We start from the raw sequence: 14438 nt of genomic DNA, 5'->3' as shown, positions 1-14438 counted from the left end.
CTCCAGATAAAAGTGGGTGCCAGGCTTCTAGATTTTTACGAAACTTGGGCACAGAAAGGTGCCGATGCCTGGACCCTATCCATCCTAAAGAAAGGATATTTTAATCCCCTTCAGGGAAAAACCTCCCTTAACGACAACTCCAAGGGAGTTAACAGCAAATTACAAGGAATCCGTCAAGAAACAAAGCCCTTCTACATCTGTAGAGCAGATGCTTTTCAAGGAAGCCATAGAGGAAGTAAGAGATCTCTCTTCCCAGGGGTTTTACAATCGCCTGTTCTTAGTTCCGAAGAGCTCAGGAGGTTGGAGGCCAGTTCTGGACGTGAGCGCCCTGAACGAATTCGTAGCAAAAGGAAGTTTACTATGGGAGACGACAGCCTCGGTGTTAGCAGCCCTGCGTCCAGGGGACATGGATGGTATCCCTGGACCTGCAGGATGCTTATTTCCACGTACCAATACACCCATCGTCCAGGAAATACCTAAGATTATGGCTCAAGGAAGAGTTTTTCAATTTCGGGCCCTTTGCTTCGGACTATCACAGCCCCCCAAGTGTTCACGGGTCTAATGAAAAATGTGGCCACTGGCTTCACCTCGAAGGGATTCGGATATCCTTGTATTTAGACGACTGGCTGATACGAGCACAGTCGCGAGTCAGATGCTGGAGGACTTAAAACTGACACTGGAGTTAACACAGTCCTTGGGCATGTTGGTAAACCTCGAGAAATCCCAGATGATTCCCCAGCAGAACATTGTTTATCTGGGATTCGGATGGATTCTCGGGGTTTTCAGGTTTTTTTCCATCACAGGAAAGACAGAACCGCTGCTTGGAAAAAGTAGCAACCTTCCTAGAGAAAGAACAATGTTCCGCGAGGGAATGGATGAGTCTTCTGGGGACCCTTCCTCGTTGGAACAGTTCATTTCTCTAGGAAGGCTTCACCTAAGGCCGTTACAGTTCTATCTAAGAGAACGTTGGGGATCAGAAATCTCAAAATCTGTCCGATTCCTTCCAGATCACGAAGGAGATAAAGGAGGACCTGCTCTGGTGGATGAATCCGTGCAGGATCAGCGAAGGAGTATCCCTTCACGTTCCGAACCCTCCCCGGCTAGTGTTGTACTCCGACGCCTCAGATGCGGGGTGGGGAGCCACTCTAGGGACGAGAGAAGTGTCAGGCACCTGGAGGGGAGAACAGGTGTCCTGGCACATCAATATGAAGAGTTAGCAGCGATTCACCTGTCCCTCATACACTTCGAGGCTCAGATCACAGGTTCGGTACTGCAGATCAATTCTGGACAACACAACAGCCCTAGCTTATATCAAGAAGCAAGGAGGGACGCACTCGTTCTCCTTTACAGGAAAGCAAGGGAACTACTGCTTTTGGGCAGAAGAGAGAAGAACACTCTCCGGACAAGATTCATCCAAGGAGACAAAAATGTACGAGCCGACCTTCTGAGCAGGAGAGACCAAGTACTTCCTACAGAATGGACGTTGCATCAGGAAGTATGCAACAGACTTTGGAACCTCTGGGGGAGATCAAATATAGATCTTTTTGCACCCATTGGAACAACAGGCTGGAAAGTTACTGCTCCCCGATCGCCGACCCAAGGGCGATGGCAGTGGACTCCCTTCTCCTCGATTGGGCAGGATAGACGGGTATGCTTTTCCTCCGTTCAAATATTATCGAAGTGGTAGGAAGTTTGCAGAGCAGAGGGAGCCAAACTGACCCTCATAGCCCCGTTCTGGCCTTCACCAAAACTGGTACACAGAGGTACTGGGATGGATGGTAGACTTTCCGAGATCTCTCCCAAACAGGAGCGATCTTCTCGACAACCCCACTTCGACAGGTATCACAAAACCTACCCGCTCTCGCTCTGACTGCCTTCAGACTATCGAAGGACTTGTCAGAACGAGAGGCTTTTCTCGAGAAGCTGCGAAAGCTATCGCAAGAGCGAGAAGACCATCTACTATTCGAGTATACCAGTCGAAGTGGGATGTGTTTCGCAGATGGTGTAGAGCTCAGAAGATATCCTCGTCCAGTACCTCTGTGACAGATATAGCCGATTTCCTCCTGTATTTGAAGGAGAAATGTAATTTAGTAGTCTCTACAATTAAGGGCTATAAGAGTATAGCTATCTTCAGTCTTCAGGCATAGAGGCCTTAACATTGGGGCAAGACAAAGATTTGCATGACCTGATAAGATCCTTCGAGACGTCAAAGAACAGAGGGATTAGAAGCACCTAATTGGAACTTAGATGTGGTCTCAAGTACTTAATGACATCAAAATCGAACCTACCTGTAAGCTACGTTCAGAGACCTGACAAGGAAGTCTTTATTCTTGGTCGCGCTGGCTTCAGCGAAAAGAGTAAGTGAGCTACAAGCCTTAGAACATAATGTTGGCTTTAGGAACGACTCGGCGTTCTGTTCCTTCAAACCAATGTTTTTGGCGAAGAATGAGAACCCTTCGAAACCTTGGCCTCGAACATTCGAAGTAAAAGGACTTTCTTCGCTTGTAGGAACAGAGCTAGAAAGGGCTCTGTGCCCAGTGAGAAGCCTTAAGTTCTACATAGAAAGGAAGAACGAACTACAGGGGAGTAAGGAAAGTTTATGGTGCTCAGTGAGAGATCCCAGAAGGCAGATACTCTAAAATGCTCAGGCGTTCTTCATCAGAGACGTAATCAAGGAAGCCCATTTACAGTGTAAAGAAGAACAACTGGACCTCCTTAGAGTTAAAGCTCACGAGGTAAGAGCAGTCGCTACCTCTTTGGCATTCCACAAGAACTTTGTCCATACAGACTCTAGTGGAGTCGACCTTTTGGAGAGCAATCGGTCTTTGCAGCTCATTACTTGAGAGACATTCAAGTGACGTATGACAAGTGCTTCACTCTAGGAGCGTACGTATCTGCGGATTCGTTGCTGGGACAGGGAGCTGAACCCAACCTTTCCTTTTTAGTTTATTAAGTTAGGTTTTTTAATGGTGTTTGGTGCATTTTTTGGTCGATTGAAAGATGGGTGCAGGAGTTGACCCCTTTCAAATCGTAGTGCTAACATGTTAGTGTGGTCAGGTGATCGGGATTGGTCGTTAGGCTCCTTGTGTGTATTAAATACCTAAAGCTCTATCATGTAAGAGGGTTAGCCCCCGTTGGTATGATACAGGTCAAGGTTCTGCCATGTAAGTGGGTCAGCCCCCATTGGTACGATCCAAGAAAAGGCTCTACCATGTAAGCGGGTAAGCCCCATTGGTATGATCCGAAAAGGTTATCAGACGCAGGTCTCATCCTCTCTGTAAATCTGATGGCAAGCAGACTCATAGACAGTATCAATGAAGTCTTCTTCCATATCAGGTAGGAACCAAGGTTGTTTTTGTTAATATACCTACAACGTATGTTGTTTCCCTGTTTTTATATTCATAAATAATTAGTATGTAACTGTCTCTTGCCCTCCACCAAGGGTGTCAATCAGCTAAGTATATATCTGCCGGGGAAGTTGCATGTACAAAATGATATTGTTAGTATACAATAAAGTTTTGTACATACTTACCGGCAGATATATACGATTAATGGCCCGCCCAGCCTCCCCTCAGGAGACGGTGGGAAGAAGAGAAAAATGGTTAGTTAAAACGGGAATGGTTCCATATTCCCGCCACCCAGCGGCGGGAGTGGGCTGGTCACCTGACCTACCTGTCGCGTGTGCCGCGAGTTTTGAATTCTGTCGGGACGTCAGAGACTATAGCTAAGTATATATCTGCCGGGTAAGTATGTACAAAACTTTATTGTATACTAACAATATCATATTTAAAGAGTTCCTGGATTAACTTCCTTCCTTAAGGAGATATATATAATCTTTCTATCGTTCTATTAACGAAAAGAACGAAGACAGTAAAAATTTTTCCTTTCTCTATCTGCCTCGGCAGGGAAAGAAAGTAGTAGAGTATCTGCTGTATGAGAATACGATACGGCAAATCACACATACCGTAGTTACTTCTTTGCAGAGCAACTCAATTACCAGTATCCTTCCAGGAATTTCCTAGGAAGGACTATGCTTAAAGGGATTGTTAAGGACAACACCTACTTAGCTTCTAGATTTATCGAAGTCTGTTTCGCTTAAATATGCATTAATAGAACTTCCTGAAGTTTTATATTTTATAAGATTCCTTTATTTAATGGAGTAGCTGGCAACTCTGGAAGAGTAAGGCCAGACGGCTAACGGAGACTGCTGTCGCGCCTTACTCCTTAGAGACCAACGCAGTAACATGTAGGTGCGGTCATGAGTGGTTGGTTACATGTCTCTCTCCTGCGGGATGGAATAACTAACCCTGTCTCTCCCCTACAATCGCGGTTTTAGCCTCGGATTGAGGGGATAGTTAAGCAACTAATAAAATATTGTCTGCCTTTTGCTAAGAAGCTTTCAATAAGAAAGATATTACAACATTTCAATGCTGTTTACCGTAGGTAACATTATTAAAGGATTCTAACGCAGCGGAACTCTATATTATATGATGCTCTCATGTCTTACGAAAAGCATGGCTTATTAGAGTACATGCTTAGTGAGAAGATGAATGTAGTAAGAGAATTCACTTTAAGATACGGTATGGTCAAGTCTTATGCACATACCAAGGTTAACTACAGTGTTTTCCTAGTATCCTTACAAAGGTTTTCCTAGATTAATGCTGTTTACCACAATGTGACAGTATTATAAAGGATTCTAGTACGGCAGAGCACGATATAATATAATTCTCTATCCTTTCGAGAAACGCACACAACCTTTTTAGAATCGGATATTGCTCAAGAGAAGATGGGTGAGTCGGATGGGAAACATTCTCTTAGTGGCAGAAGTTGTTTTACCTGAATGACTATACTACGTATATAAAAGTTTTTTCCTACTAAGAACGGAATTAACACGTGAAGGATGTCGGGTACCATAAAGGCACAGATGTTCTGGCACATACCTTAAAAGAACTAGAAGGAAGCGCCAGCCTGGCGCAAAGCGTCAGAAGCGCCAGCCTGGCGCAAAGCGTCAGAAGCCCCAGCCTGGCGCAAATTGCGCCAGAAGCGCCAGCCTGGCGCAATGCGCCAGAAGCACCATCCAAGATATTTTCTCGTTTTAGCGAGTTATTAACCTAAGAGTCCAGTAGTGGTTGGTTTGGTGTTTGGCTTCTCACCTCGGTGGTCGCGGGTTCGATTCTCGGCCATTCCATTGAGAGTGAGAGATGTGGATTTCTGGTGATAGAAGTTCACTCTCGACGTGGTTCGGAAGTCACGTAAAACACCATACAAATAAACAAACAAACCAGTAGCCTCTCGGAGGCTCGGGTACGGCAAGATTCGTTTCCTGATTTCGTTACCACATTTAATCGAAAAGGGGTAGTCGTTACAAGGAATGATGAAATGATTTATTTTAATCCACTTAGGCCAATTCCACGACTCTCTCATATCAAAGCAAAGGCATCGAGAATCTCTTTTTTTCGCCCCTGTTCGCGTTAACAGAAGAGAACCTATTTGGGAACAGACACGGAACGTAACGATCCTTAAGAGGTTGCGATGCAAAGTTTTGCATGTCCGTGAGAACCTTCTCGATCGAAGATAATACTGTTAACGTATGTCTAACATTTATTGAAAAGAGTTTTGAGAACCTGCGGAAAGTCTTCTTCATAGATCTCTTCGCAAGGTAGAAGACGAACAGGCTTCCTATAGACTGCTTCCTTTTCCTCGAACCAAGAGAGGTAGCAATATACGACATCTTTAATTTAAAGAAGGGGAATAAACTTTAGTCTTTTTTTCCCCTAGTTATAAATTCTTAACAGATATTAAGATAAATGAGCGTCAAAGGAAGAGAGGATGAATGCCTCATTTGGCCTTAGAGAGGTTGGATCACAGAAGTCACGTTCTTCTCACAGCATGTTTCGTAGGCTTTTCCAAGAGTATCTGGATATTCTATCAGAATCTATTAGAAATAGACCTGAAAAACCTCTCCACTCTGAGTCTGTCCGCGTGCAGACTGACCAGAAGTGGACATGAATGAGAGGATTTTTCAAGGTAAATGACAATAGTCATGGCTAAGACATAGAATTGCTGCAGATCGTGCTAGATGGAATGAGGAAAAAACTGTCCTCTTCCGATACCTCTGTGAAACCACGTAGCGAGGTCTTTCTTCACTTTCAGAGGGAAGAATCACCTAGATATATACTGCTATCAAAGAACGCAGTAAAAGAAAAGGTATACTCTGTCTCTACAAGGGGAATTAGAGATAGCAGAAGATTAAGATCTTCGGGATCTTATACGATACCGCAATACGACAAGAGTAGGATATCATGTACTTCGAATGGGATCTTTTTGTGGCCACAGATTCGTGTTCCGACAAAATGGACTGCTCCTCATCAAACTTCTTTGAGAAAGTTTATGAAGGAATTCTTTGTTTCTCTTAGCCTAAACGACCAAGAAGACAAGTGAATTTTTTGTGCATTGGAATCTCGCATCAGATTCAATGGAGACTCGGCAATGGGTTCTTGCAGCATAGTATGTCTGGCAAAAGAACTAAAACCCTCTATTCTGACGCAACGCTTTCAGATAGAAGTTTCGTTGCCCAGGCAGGGTACTTACTTTTTCATCTACAGAAGAAGAGATGGTTTACACGTTTGCCTACAGAGTCTTCGGGGTGCGACGAGGGCTCGAAATGCTTCCCAGAAGGTATTCAGAAGGATACAATAAGAGCTAGAAATCAGGGTTCCGCCCAATTTCAGCTCGGAGTCTCCTTCGACTTCCAGACTCCTTCCCTTCCTTCGGGCAAGGATAGGGAAGATTCTGCAACGAGGAACCTCATCAACATGTAGAAGAGAGTCTCGTTAGCAAGGAAGTATTCATGAAGGATCCTCCTCGGAGGAAGACTCTTCTCTCTCGTATTGTTTAGATATCCTGTCGTCTACTGGATGTAGCTGACTACAATCACCCTCCCTTGCCAGGGGCCAAAAGCTCAAAGGGAAAGAACCTTTCTTCCACCCTTCTCCAGTCTCCTGATAGACTATGTGGTTGTTCAGGACTCTCGGACAATGTAGCGCCAGCCAGGCGCCAAATGCCAATACAGGCGAAAAAACGCCAGAGGAGGACAGTTCCAAGGAACTCTGTCATGGTCGGATACTGAGAAGGAGCGGGCCTCCAACCTGGCGCAAATGCGCCAGAGGCGAACAAATCGGACAGATATAAGAGGTGTCCCGATGTGGACATCGCCAGACAGCCTAGAGACTCTTCCAAGCTCGAAGCTCCAGCAAGTGCGGAGGAGCCAAGCCAGGCGCGAGGCGCCAGCCAGGCTCTAGGAGCCAGCCAGGCTCTAGAAGCCAGCCAGGCACCATCCAGGTGCCAGGCTCCTTCAAGGCTAGGCTCCAGTCAGGATTGAGGATCCATCCAGGCGCAAGGCTCCTTCCAGTAAAGAGAAACCTAAAGCTCTGTCATGTAAGAGGGCTAGTCCCCATTGATATGATACAGGTAAGGCTCTGCCATGTAAGTGGGTCAGCCACCATTGGCACGATCCGCAAAGGCTATGTCGTGTAAGCGGGCTAGCCCCCATTGACATGATCCAGAAGGGTTTGTCAGTCATAGGTCCCTACCTCGCTGAAACTCTTGAGGCATGCAGACTCATAGACAGTAATCATGAAGTCTTCTGCCAAGCTCCAGGCGCAAGGCGCCAGCCAGACGCAAGGCTCCAGCCAGGCGCGAGGCGCTAGCCAGGAGGGAGGAGCCAATCAGGCGCCAGCCAGGCGCGAGGCTCCAGCCAGGCTCTAGGCGCCATTCAGGCGCAAGGCTCCAGCCAGGCGCGAGGCGCTAGAAAGGCGCTAGGCGCCTGCCAGGCACGAAGCGCTAGCCAGGCTCTCCAGGCTTCACCCAGAAGAGATCTATATCAAAGAATGCCCTGGCCTTTTTCTTTGACAATGTGATCTCCTAAGCACTTGACAAGTGCATTGATGATTCCTTCAAACAGCTGAGAATTAAAAGCGCATGAAGTGCAAGCTTTTCCGAATTCTTGTTCTTTCCTTAACAATATGTCATAAGGAAATATTAGCTGTCACATACGGGAGATGCAACTCTGTGTTGACTTCCCATATCCGAAGGATGTCAAGATAACCTACGAGAGATCCTTTTCTCTTGGTTGATACGTGTCTGCGGATACATTGCTGGGATAGGGAGCCGATACTGATCCTTAACTAGTGATGTTAAATTTTATTTAACGTCGTGTCTTTGGGTTGTTTGAAAGGAGTTTGGGGAGGGGAACTCTTTTCAACTTAAGCACTACTAACCCTCGTGTTAGGATCAGGTGATCGGGATCGGTGTTGTGCTCCTTAATTATGCCACTAGGCATAGGCATATTGTCATGTAAGAGGCCCTGTCGAGTAAATGGATAAGACCCCATCGACAGACCCACAAGAACTCTTAGCCATAGGTCACATCCTCGCTGAGGTCTTGAGGCGAAGCAGATTCTAGGCATTAGCCATGGAATCTTCCGCCTGAACAAGTAGGAACCAAGGTTTTATTTATTTATACCTACAACGTATGTTGTTTACCTGTCTATTCAGTAAATAGTTGTCTCTTACCCACCATCAGGGTGTCAATCAGCTAAGTATATATCTGCCGGGGAAGTTGCATGTACAAAAATGATATTGTTAGAATACAATAAAGTTTTGTACATACTTACCCGGCAGATATATATGATGAATGGCCCACCCAGCCTCCCCTCAGGAGACAGGTGGAAGAGAAAATCTGGTTCTAGAACGATAATGGTTCCTATTCCTGCCACCCAGCGGCAGGGGGTTAGATCACCTGACCTACCTGCAGCGTGTGCCGCGAAATTCGAATTTCTGTCGGACGTCAGAGACATAACCTAAGATATATCTGCCGGGTAAGTATGTACAAAACTTTATTGTATTCTAACAATATCATATTGCAATACAGTCCCTGACACCTGAATTAGCCCTTGTCACTGACTAGCCTGAACTATATCCTCACAGATTTACCCACTTTTAACTGTCAGTGCTAAAAATGCTGTAGGTAAAATCTAGAGAAATTAATCAGCACTTGTAAAACTATTTAGGGTTTTCTCAAACGAAAAATTTCAAGGTTAGAACTTTAGGTTTTTCACTTGTGAATGGAGATAGTATTCCTTCCATTTTTATGATTATTTGTAACATTGTCACATAACTCAGTGAGTAAAACCTCATTTGAAATGGAGGGTAAGAGAGAAATATTGCATGTCAGGCATTCTCTCTTGCCTGGCAAATTCACCAGCATGGCAGAAGACTGAATTTATGAGGCAGTGATCGATTATTTTTACTCCAGTGGATCATGATTATCATCTCATCATTTTCAAATTGAACTGATCTCATCCATTTCAAATTGAACTGATCTTTTCATTCTTTCTTTCAGGATATTCTAACAGTTCCTGCCACAATAAAAGTACTATATGTGCAGGTCTTTGGATATGATTACATCTACAGCATTTTTGGAGGTATGGTGTTTTTTTCTATCCCTTGGACATTGGCATGAATATTGTAGTAATTGAATATTTTTTTCAATGATGACTTGTACTAAACTTTCTTCATAGAAGCAGATGAATAAAGCTATTGAATATGAGGAAATATGGTCAGGTATCTCTAGCAATTAGTAAACTTGGAATCTTTCTGATAGTGCAAATTAATACTACTTTATTATTTAGCAAGACAGAATCTAGCAGTCTGCATAGAATTTACCTGAGTCACAAGCAAATTGACTCTGACTTACCTTTTCTGTTCTTCCTCCTATACAGGTTTACCATACAGAGTTACTTAGGACTCAAGAACAATTTTGAATTATCAAGATATGCATTTTAACGTCCATCTTCTGATTGGATGAGCAGACTCAGCTTGAGGATTGAAAAGGATATTGGACAGTACATATCACTCTTCTGTCCCTTCACTGAATTACGATATTAGTATCAGCAGCGGGATTGTCAGTGTCGTTCCCTAGCGCAAAACATGAGGCAGGTGATTGATCATCTCCCAATTAAAACATCCATGATTTTTCTTTTGCTATCACTGTCTCCCACACTCCAGTGACAAGGCCTTGACTGGGACAATATGCTAATGCTTGGGTGGTTTATAATTGACCACTCATTGTTTTCTACTCGGTCAGTCCAGTCATACAGATCTTTAATAATTAGTTCATGTATACTCCACTGTAGTAGTATCTTCCTTCTCCAAAAAATAGTATCCTACCATCCTCCTTCCATAATTGCTTCATTCCCAACTCAGTGCATATACTATAAAATATTGGGTAAAATACTATGTGTAGAATTCTGTATCTCTTCATAGTCATGACACTTTCTCCAAGACCCCTGGTTTTGTTGTGGCTAACAAGAAGTGTATGTATTTCATAACATCTTTTAGTATCTCAGGTTATTCATGTTAAATTGCAATTGATGGCCTTTGTGGTTTCATTCAACTATTTGACATCTGAAAGAGTCGTGTAGGCTGTTGTCACTTGCAAAATGACAATGTAACTACGCTTCTTTAGTTTCACCCTATAGGTCAAGTTACATTTTCTTCAGAGTTAGTTAATTTCAATGAATAGCATCTTTAAAAGCTTATGTCGTCAAAGGGATGGATACTCTACATTCACCATTAATTACTTTGGCTTTTCTTTGTTTCATTTGAAATTCACATCACGATCGATAGTATTTACCCATTCGTCCAAAATTGAGAAGAACATCCAGATGCTGTCATGCCTGTCACTATCTTCTTACTATTCGCATCACTCAGCTGCTTCTTCAAGGATACTACTTCCTTACTCGAGCAACAACTTTTTCTTTTGACTTGATTATGACACTTTGACACTTGTGTAATGTTTTGTTACAACATTCAGTAATGCTGGCTATTAATTAGTCCTGTGCTCAAAGCCTGTCTATATATATATGGCTTACGAAAAGCCATTACGTATATTGTGCAAAGAAAATCAATTGAAAATATTTGAATGTGTTGCAAATTGGTTTGAAGAGAGCCATAAGTTATCCGTAGATGTTTATGTGTGAGAGTGTACAGGTAAAAGTCATTGTTAAATCTGAAGGCACTGTGCAAGTGATTCATAAGGTTTCAAATGCAAGTGCTTGTTAAATTTGCAGGTACAAGTGATGGCTAAATGTACGTGCCAGTGCTTGCTGAATTGTTAGATTTACCAGTACAAGGGGCCTGTGAAGTTTGCAGGTACAAGCATTTTGCTAAGATTACTGGTACAAGTGGCTGTTGAAATGCTGATACAAGTGACTGATAGATGCATAGGCATGTGTGTTAATGGATGAAGTTATGATAAACATCTGTTATCTGTTACAGTCATGTCCATCTACTGAACTTTTAACAGTTAGCTATATGTAGTATGTAGCTGTGTGGTTGATATCCAGTATGTTATGTGAGGTTAGATCATTCTCCCCTTTATGTAGAGTTCTTTTGCAACATTGATTTATAGATATTGCAGATTCAATAATTGTGGTTAGGCTTCTTTGCATGGTCATGCTCTTACTATTTGGTATAGATAATTGCTATATAGCAGTTTGGAAAGTGTACATTTGAGAGAGAGATAGAGAGGTACTATCTTTAAATTGAATTTAGCATCTTGCATTATGGAATATTTCTTTTTTGAATATACAGAAGTACAGTACCCTGATTCCTACTGAATGATATCTTATGGTTCTCTAATTCTTCATAAAGCATTGTTTTAAAATGTTTATTTCTATAATTTAAACAGTACACTGCCTTGATAGGACTACAGAATTGTTTTTAGTAATTGGGTTTGTGGTATATTATTATTAAGGATGTACTATATTTTGTACCCAAGTTTGATACGAGTGTTGTCCCTTCAAGAAGCATTATCTTCTCACTTTGTTTATGTACTGTTGTCATTGTAAATATACTGTACTAGATTATTAAGGAAGGAATTTGTATTTGTTTCAGACTGTAGTAATGGTTTAAGCTGAGTAAACCTTGGGAAGCTTCAGCCAAGTGTTTTATTGTCATCACAGGTTTGATGTTTAAAACAATGCTTTTATTTTATAGTACTTGATTTCTATCAATTGCAAATAGGTTTGTAAACACAAGCAGGACACTCATTTAACTCAGTGCTAATGAGGTGGTCCATTTTAAATGACTGAAGAAGAAGAAGAATCCCATGGTTATTATGGTTTCTGCAAGATTTTTGTCCTAAGGAAATTTGTAGTTCACAGAAAAAAATAGTACAAAATTCTCTCTCTCTGGGTCTTGCTAATTTGATGCAGCAGAACAGTTTATAGTACATAGTGTACTATGTATATACTTATGCCTGTGTACTACATAGTTTCCCAATTCATTTCATTCTCTCTTGTGCTGCTGCATCTGAATCAAGTGTAACTGTTTAATATGCAGTAGATATGAGTTGTAGAAAAACTGAAGAAATTATGAATATGAATATTGAAAAAGCACAGCATTGTCTTATTGAAGGCATAGGCATGATGGATAAAAAGACGAAGAAGTTTTAAATACTCTGAGCGCACGGAAGAATTTACGGAAAGATTGAAAGATCCTCCTCCTCTTCAGGCCAGTGGGAAGGAAGGCTTAGAAATACTATGTGGAATAATTGCTGCAGTTTTTCTGTAGTAATACATATGATCAGAGTTTGTAAGGGATTGTTTAGGAGTAGTATTTTGATTTATGGGCATGAGAGGCATGTTACAGTACTACAGTGACTTCGGGTAATAATTTCTTAGCATTTGAAACGAGGTGCTCAGAGACTATTACGAAATAGTAATTGGAGGGATAGGATATCAAATAACGTAACCTGTGTAGTGTTGCCATGTAATCGTCATGGGTTTGTTTGGGCTATGCCTTCTTGGGGAAGCAGTTGGAAGGATTTTTGGATGGTATTGTTGTGCTTTGATATCAAAGTATGGTTTGTTTTTTATGAAAATACGTAGTGACAAAAAGAGCAGATCTCAAGGTAGACTTATGTACGGTTGTAAGTACTCTGTCTTTAAGATGAATATGTGGCCTTGGTTATGTGGTTATTTGTTGTAATATTCCAGTACTTTACTGGAACTCCTATGACCTACAATTTCCTGTTAGTATTGTGATCTGAGATAGCGTTTTATTTGAGATGAATCTTACTTACTGTTAAATTTAGCTATATCTCCCCACCGATTAGGCGAGTCGGCATTCAAACAAAAAAAAAATCGAATGCCTGGCCGGTGACTGTCTAGTTTACCTGTTCTCCACCAGGTGTGTTTTTCAAGTGTTTTAGCTCTTGTCAGAATTCTCCTTGCCGCCATTGCGGCTAGGCGGTTGTTGGTATTCTGTGAATACACCTGTTTACGGTATTGTAATTTAATTTTTCTAGGATATCTTCCACCGGAAGTAAAACCAATAACATCAGGCTATGTAAGAATGTTTTGGTTTAACCAGGATGGTGAAATTGGAAGTTTATCAACATTCCTTTGTACTGCAGGGTACAGGGTGTGATTTTGGAACTACGATGTGAAGAATGTAGGGAATTGTTCTGAGAAAATTTATGTCTGAATATGTCAGACATAGGAAGACTGGAACTAATAGATTGCGAAAGCATTAAGTTGGATCAGGGCTTAAACCTGTCAGGCTATCCCTAATCAGACTATGCATTTTAGTAGGCTAGTATTGATTTCCATTGTAGCTCCGCCTTCTACTCCCCATTCGGTTCAGGAAAAGCGTAACGAGACGTTAGAACATTAACCTATTTTTAGTTCTAATACAATTTGAACTAATTTTGTGACGGGAACGTTCCGAATCCCTCCAGTGTGCGCTCATTTTCGCGTTCCCTGTTAGAAGTAAGGTGTTGGTGCCCTCGTCTGTATGTAGCCGAGCCTAGGACTGCCCTGCGACAGTTGGAACGTCCACTGCCAGGAAACCGGGTCGGTTCTCGGGATGATGGATTCTGTGCCCTCCAATACCTACTTCGCCCTTTTCATGGTGTGAATCTCGTTTGAAATTAAAAGCTTTCGCAGAAAAGGACCGTTTCGGTAAGAGTTATGCTCGCTCTGTAGGCGCATTCTGTCGTCTTCAATACCTAGTTTGAGGTATTAGCATGCATAGGCTTAATAATATATGATATAGGTGTAGACATTTTATTGAGATGATTAATGTATCTGTAGCGAGTTTTACACATTTAGATATGTCGACTCGCTCGAACTGTTTATCTCTCATGTTTGGTTATTCTAAATTCTTGTATGCCTGCATATTTCTTTTTCTTAGTAAATGCTTGTTTGTTCTTTGCGTGGCTTCCTCTTCGGCTATCGGCAAGTCTCTTACTATGTACTGCCTCGATTAATGGTTCTCTTTCAAGTCTACACCGTCTGTAGTATCTACAGCTTTCGCCGAGTTAGATATTCCAGCTTCAGAGATTTCTAACTTAGTTTCATATAGAAATGCTTT

General features: G+C 42.2%; 1 long non-coding RNA gene across 1 annotated transcript in view; it reads left to right on the top strand.

The window, feature by feature from the left end:
* The window catches only part of LOC135213212 (uncharacterized), a 45625-nt gene extending 34236 nt beyond the window's left edge, over window positions 1–11389 (top strand). Inside the window, exons 3-4 of the long non-coding RNA XR_010314099.1 lie at window positions 9403–9484; window positions 9782–11389. This is a non-coding gene — a long non-coding RNA (uncharacterized LOC135213212). The remainder of the gene's footprint in view (window positions 1–9402; window positions 9485–9781) is intronic.
* Window positions 11390–14438: the final 3049 nt, after the last annotated feature.

Source organism: Macrobrachium nipponense, chromosome 42, assembly GCF_015104395.2.
Source record: "Macrobrachium nipponense isolate FS-2020 chromosome 42, ASM1510439v2, whole genome shotgun sequence".
Classification (NCBI taxonomy): Eukaryota; Metazoa; Arthropoda; class Malacostraca; order Decapoda; family Palaemonidae; genus Macrobrachium; species Macrobrachium nipponense.
Note: the sequence above shows the minus strand (reverse complement) of the source record. Positions and strands in the feature narration are given on the sequence as shown.